A 6,000-nucleotide genomic window follows, 5' to 3' on the forward strand; every position below is an offset into this window, starting at 1 on the left:
ATCTTCGAGTGTCTAGCCCAGATAATTGATCAGCTAGCTATTCAGCTAAAGTTTCCAAATTATTGGAAGAGGGCAGACTTTTAGAGAAGGTTTCAAAGATTTCTTTTTGTAATAATTGTGCATTTAGGGAAGCATTATCATGTATATCTTGCAAATGAAATTTAATTTGCTCCCATTTGTAGGCACTACAGTTGAACTGAACAGGGGTGATACAAAATTGAGTAGAATTCCAATCACATTTTAATATTATTTGTTTTTTGTAAATCTGTTAATTGATCTCTGACCCATTTGACGGCTGTTTTTAGTTCCTATATTTCATCCTGAATTTCCTCATCTATCTGAGCCTGAGTGGCCCACATAGTATGAGCGTCTTTGGTCCAATTTTGAATAAAGTTTTGTGTTTGAATTGAGGTTTGTAAAGCGATGCCTGCGACAGCGGCAGTAGTGTAAATGACTATTAAATGTCAAGAATGAACCATCCAATGAATCATTTAGATCGCCAGAGTAATTTAGTGAGTAGTTGAGAGGCAAGTCCTGCCACGGGACCCTCTTTCTAGGGATTCATATTTCAAAGAAACAGAGGAATTAAAACAAGTGTACAATTTGTAATGGATATAAGTCACAAAATGTAGCATCTTATTAAATTGCAAGTTCTCTATAGCTACAACAAAAGGAAGAGGAACACAAGCTTGTATAAAATGTGAATGACTATAATGAAAGGAATAGTTACTATGAGTCTCAGAGCAAGCCCAGCAGAACCATACCAGCCACAGTCATGCCCGTCAGGGACCAGCGGTTGAAGCGCTCTTGGCCCTTTTGGCTCTCGGTTGTTGTACTGTTTTTGTAGAGTTCCACAAAAGTGTCCCACCTCCGTTCTCTTGGATCCAAGGCTCTAGGTGGTTATTTAGGTAAGTGGCCACTGAAGTTGTGACCTGACTCACCGATACTTGTCTCTCCTTGTCTATGCCTTTCATGCATCGTGTCGCACTGAAGGAGAAAAAGGCCACAATGTGACCCCAGTTCACCCCGTGATCTGGGAAGGGTTCATTCATTACCTGTTCAAAGCTCTGATATGCTGTCCCTGGGGTGATGTGGAGCTGGGATGTCAGGTCGCTGAATGTCTGTTGGTACCTCAGTTCAAACTCACTGCCTGCCTCCCTCAGGGCTTGCTTTACTGTCGTCATGGGGATCACTTTCTGGGCGTCCAAGCTTCTGCTGTGGCCAGTGGCTCCATTCACCGCAGGGCTATCTGCCAGGTGCCAGGATGGGTTGCCACTGGAGGTTTCCATATCTGATTCTGTCCCTTCTGGGGTCTCAGTTCTGTTTTCTTTCATATCACTAAACTGACTCTAGCTGTGTCCTTTCTGGGAAAGCTTGTAAGAGAGGAAGTCAACCACTAGTTCCCAGTTGCTCTGAGACATTTTTATAATAAGGATGGGTTCCACCAGTCTATTGTCTAAAATACCTATAGTAAAAAAGGGGTTTAGGTATATACGTCCAACAAGTATCATTAATTAATTCAGCTTGAGCGGGGTGGGGCAGGGGTGGGAAGCAAAGGCAAGCAAAGCAAACATAGCAACAAAAATATTTTCCGGATTCCGAGGCATTCTTTGTTGAGAAACCAGATTTTTAGCTTGATTAGTAAGGGTTTTTGTTTATTCCTAGTAAGGAGATCATAAGGTCAATGACGTTGAGGGTGGTGTTTCTTGGAGGTTTTTAGAGTTGCCATGGTTTGTATTGGAATTTTTTCTATCCTGGAATTTTGCCGTTTCTTTTTTATTTTGAACACCGGAGGCTCTCCTGGGGTGGATCTTCTGAAGAGGGAGCCAACTGATTTTTGTTGGATTTATCTGGAGAAATACAAGCATACCCTTTTCCCTGTAAGATTAATTTCCCAGCTTTCTATTGTTTTGTTAGCCTGTCTTGATACCAAATGGGCAGAGAAAGAGAAGTGTCTTTCAGTTCCTAGAAATGTTTTTCTGCTTATGTCAAGATAACTGTTTGTGCTAAAAGTTTTAAAAAATTCAAAATAAATAAAGCTGTGTTAACAATAGTTATAGGATTAAAGAATATCTTGTTACGTAAAACTCACAACAATACTGTATCATAAGGAAGGATGCCAGTCTTCCTTCTTTTAAACTCAATGGTTGGTTCTTCAGCAGATGGTTGGGATTCAGGTGTGCTTATGAGAGGAGGTGAGCTGAATGCCCTTCTACTGCACCATTTTGACTCTTTCTTCAAAACTTAGCTATTTTAATAGAGAAGAATACTTTTAAGTAATCAAAGGCCGCAAGTAATAAATTCTTCCTTCCTCCACTCTGCTTTAGTTGTGTCTGTTGTCTGACACCTTCTGAGAAGTGAGCCCAGTTTTCAGGTGGCAATAGTGACTCGCCCTTGATGGTCCCTCTTCAAAGAGAACGGTGTTACTCTTTTACTACTGAATAAAATAAGGTCAGAGAGTTAAATCAGACTCCTTTTGTTACCTTAGTCTTTCTAACTTCAAAATGTGTACTCTTTAATCATAATGCAATATTTTTTAGCTATACTTCCAAAGTTTCTTAGAAAAATGCAGTGAAAAAAAATGTATTAGGAGCCAAGAGACACTGTATTTTCATACACATTTACACAAAACTTATTCTCTGAATCTGGGCAAGTACTTTCAACTTTCTGGCTCTCAGTTTTCTCAACTTTAAAAATGAAGGGTTAATCTTGATAAGTCTTGACTCAAGTAATAATTTTATGACCATCTAAAGATACAGAGAGAAATATCATTTGGAATTTCAAGGTAGGAGGGGATTTCTGAGTAGTTCTTCGAGCTCAGTCTGTAATAGTGGAGCTAGTAGGGGCAGTGCCAAGTGAGAATGAATTAAGTAGGCTGTTTCAGATCTCGCATCTTCTATCTTTAATGTTATTCACCAGATGTAGCTTTCCAAACACCTATTTCTGAATACACAGGTTATGTGACTCATGGAGTAGCTCCAATAAGACTTGAGAGGGTCAAGGATGAAACGACAAGAAATGGAAACCAGACATTGGGTTTTAATGTGGGAGGTGCGTGTGGATATATGTGCAGGAAATCTGCTGCTCCAAGTATGGCACAGGGTTATTATATACTTGAGGCTTCGTTAAATGGTGAACATCAAGAGTTACTATCCAATTAAGCTCACCTGTGTAACATCATTTATGATTGTTTCATTATTTTGTGCCAATCATCTTCACAGAAAATGCTTTGCCCCTCAAACCATTTATATTATTTTATGTTCCAAACGCTCCAGTTTTCTGAAAGGAGGAACATATTGCCATATGAAAAGATAATGGATTTGTACATCTGCTGAGTATTCTTATTCTCACAGAACAACTTCATATGTACAAGAAAAATAATTCAACATGAGTTCTATGATTTTTTTCTGTAGCTCCCCTTAGCTGTTATCTTTCTTTAAAACTATATTATATAAATATCTAGGATTGAACAAAGCAATTTTTTTTAAATTTTATTTTTTTTACTTTACAATACTGTATTGGTTTTGCCATACATTGACATGAATCCACCACAGGTGTACATGAGTTCCCAACTCTGAACCCCCCTCCCACCACCCTTCCCATATCACCTCTCTGGGTCATCCCAGTGCACCAGCCCCAAGCATCCTGTATCCTGTATCGAACCTAGACTAGCGATTCATTTCTTACATGATAGTATACGTGTTTCAATGCCATTCTCCCCAATCATTACACCCTCTCCCTCTCCCACAGAGTCCAAAAGTCTGTTCTTTACATCTGTGTCTCTTTTGCTGTCTTGCATACAGGGTTATCATTACCATCTTTCGAAATTCCATATATATGTGTTAGTATACTGAATTGGTGTTTTTCTTTCTGGCTTACTTCACTCTGTATAATTGGCTCCAGTTTCATCCACCTCATTAAAACGGATTCAAATGTATTCTTTTTAATGGCTGAATAATACTCCATAGTGTATATGTACCACAGCTTTCTTATCCATTCATCTGCTGATGGACATCTAGGTTGCTTTCATGTCCTGGCTATTATAAACAGTGCTGCGATGAACATTGGCGTACATGTGTCTCTTTCAATTCTGGTTTCCTTGGTGTGTATGCCCAGCAGTGGGATTGCTGGGTCATAAGGCAGTTCTATTTGCAGTTTTTTAAGGAATCTCCACACTGTTCTCCATAGTGGCTGTACTAGTTTGCATTCCCACCAACAGTGTAAGAGGGTTCCCTTTTCTCCACACCCTCTCCAGCATTTATTTCTTGTGAACTTTTGGATGGCAGACATTCTGACTGGTGTGAAATGGTACCTCATTGTGGTTTTGATTTGCATTTCTCTAATAATGAGTGATGTTGAGCATCTTTTCATGTGTTTGTTAGCCATTTATAGGTCTTCTTTGGAGAAATGTCTATTTAGTTCTTTGGCCCATTTTTTGATTGGGTTATTTATTTTTCTGGAATTGAGCTGTAGGAGTTGCTTGTATATTTTTGAGATTAGTTGTTTGTCAGTTGCTTCATTTGCTATTATTTTCTCCCATTCAGAAGGCTGTCTTTTCACCTTGCTTATAGTTTCCTGAACAAAGCAATTTTTAACAGATGTTTACTGCAATTTCATAAACCTTTGTAAAACACCTAAAATTTGCCTGGATGGGTGGTAGGTTTTGGAGGGGATAATAGTGTATTGCATAAATGGGCTCTGCTAGAAATATAGGTACATGTTAAAATAGTGACTCTGCATATATAAACATTTTTTCTTAAAAGTTTTTTAATGATACTATATACACCATACTCTCTTTTTTTCTTATGTATTAATTTTCTGGATAGATGGATTAAATAAATTTAATGTTTCTTTGCTGTAAGAATTTTTCCTTTAAAGTTATAAGAAGCCTAGACAACATACTAAAAAGCAGAGAAATTATTTTACTGACAAAGGTCAGTCTAGTCAAAGCTATGGTTTTTCCAGTAGTCATGTATGGATGTGAGAGTTGGACCATAAAGAAAGCTGAATGTCAAAGAATTGATGCTTTTGAATTGTGGTGTTGGAGAAGACTCTTGGAAGTTCCTTGGACTGCAAGAAGATCCAACCAGTCAATCCTAAAGGAAATCAGTCCTGAACATGCATTGGAAGGACTGATGTTGAAGCTGAAACTCCAATACTTTGGCCACCTGATGCAAAGAACTGACTCACTGGAAAAGACCCTGATGCTGGGAAAGATTGAAGGCAGGAGAGGAAGGGGATGACAGAGGATGAAATGGTTGGATGGCATCACCAACTGAATGGACATGAGTTTGATCAAGCTCCAGGAGTTGGTGTTGGACAGGGAGGCCTGGCATGCTGCAGTCCATGGGGTTGCAAAGAGTTGGACATGACTGAGCAACTGAACTAAATTACATTATTAATCTTTAAGAAGATTTTTAATATGTACTATTTGCCAAACTTGTTTACCCTCTGAACTTTTTTTCTTTTATACTAAAGTCATTGAATATTCTATGAACTGGATTTTGGATAATGGTATATAAACAAATTTATTTTCACTATCCATATTCAAAGTCTAAATTACTGTAAAGTAGGATTATTCAAGAAGATTCATAGAGAAAATGAAATTAGCCAAGATTGGATTTTCAGGTTGTTTGATATTTATATTCATTCTTTTTACAGACATCTTTTATATATAAGAAAGGAAAAGGTGGTAATTATGTGACTCCTTATTCTTTTTCCTTTTATTCTTCCTTTCCCTCTGCTAACTGGTGATATTTACAGGACTCTGATCCAACTCTAGGAAAGCAATTGTCAAAGGAATTAATCCAAAAAGCAAGCAAGCAATTTGTAAAAAATATTTATAACAGAACTATCTTAAGCAGTGAAAAAAGAGAAAAAATATAAGGCCATAAATTTGGAAACAGTTAAGAAATCTACCATGGAATACCACAGTTAGTTCAGTTCAGTTCAGTTGCTCAGTTGTGTCTGACTCTTTGCGACCTCATGAATCACAGCACG

At 38.0% G+C, this 6,000-nt stretch overlaps 1 pseudogene; it reads right to left on the reverse strand.

Annotated features, from left to right (window-relative positions):
- Positions 1–738: 738 nt before the first annotated feature.
- Positions 739–1,421, reverse strand: LOC138432418 (bcl-2-like protein 1; annotated as a pseudogene).
- Positions 1,422–6,000: the final 4,579 nt, after the last annotated feature.

The sequence above is a fragment of the Ovis canadensis genome, chromosome 2 (assembly GCF_042477335.2).
Source record: "Ovis canadensis isolate MfBH-ARS-UI-01 breed Bighorn chromosome 2, ARS-UI_OviCan_v2, whole genome shotgun sequence".
In the NCBI taxonomy this organism is placed as follows: Eukaryota; Metazoa; Chordata; class Mammalia; order Artiodactyla; family Bovidae; genus Ovis; species Ovis canadensis.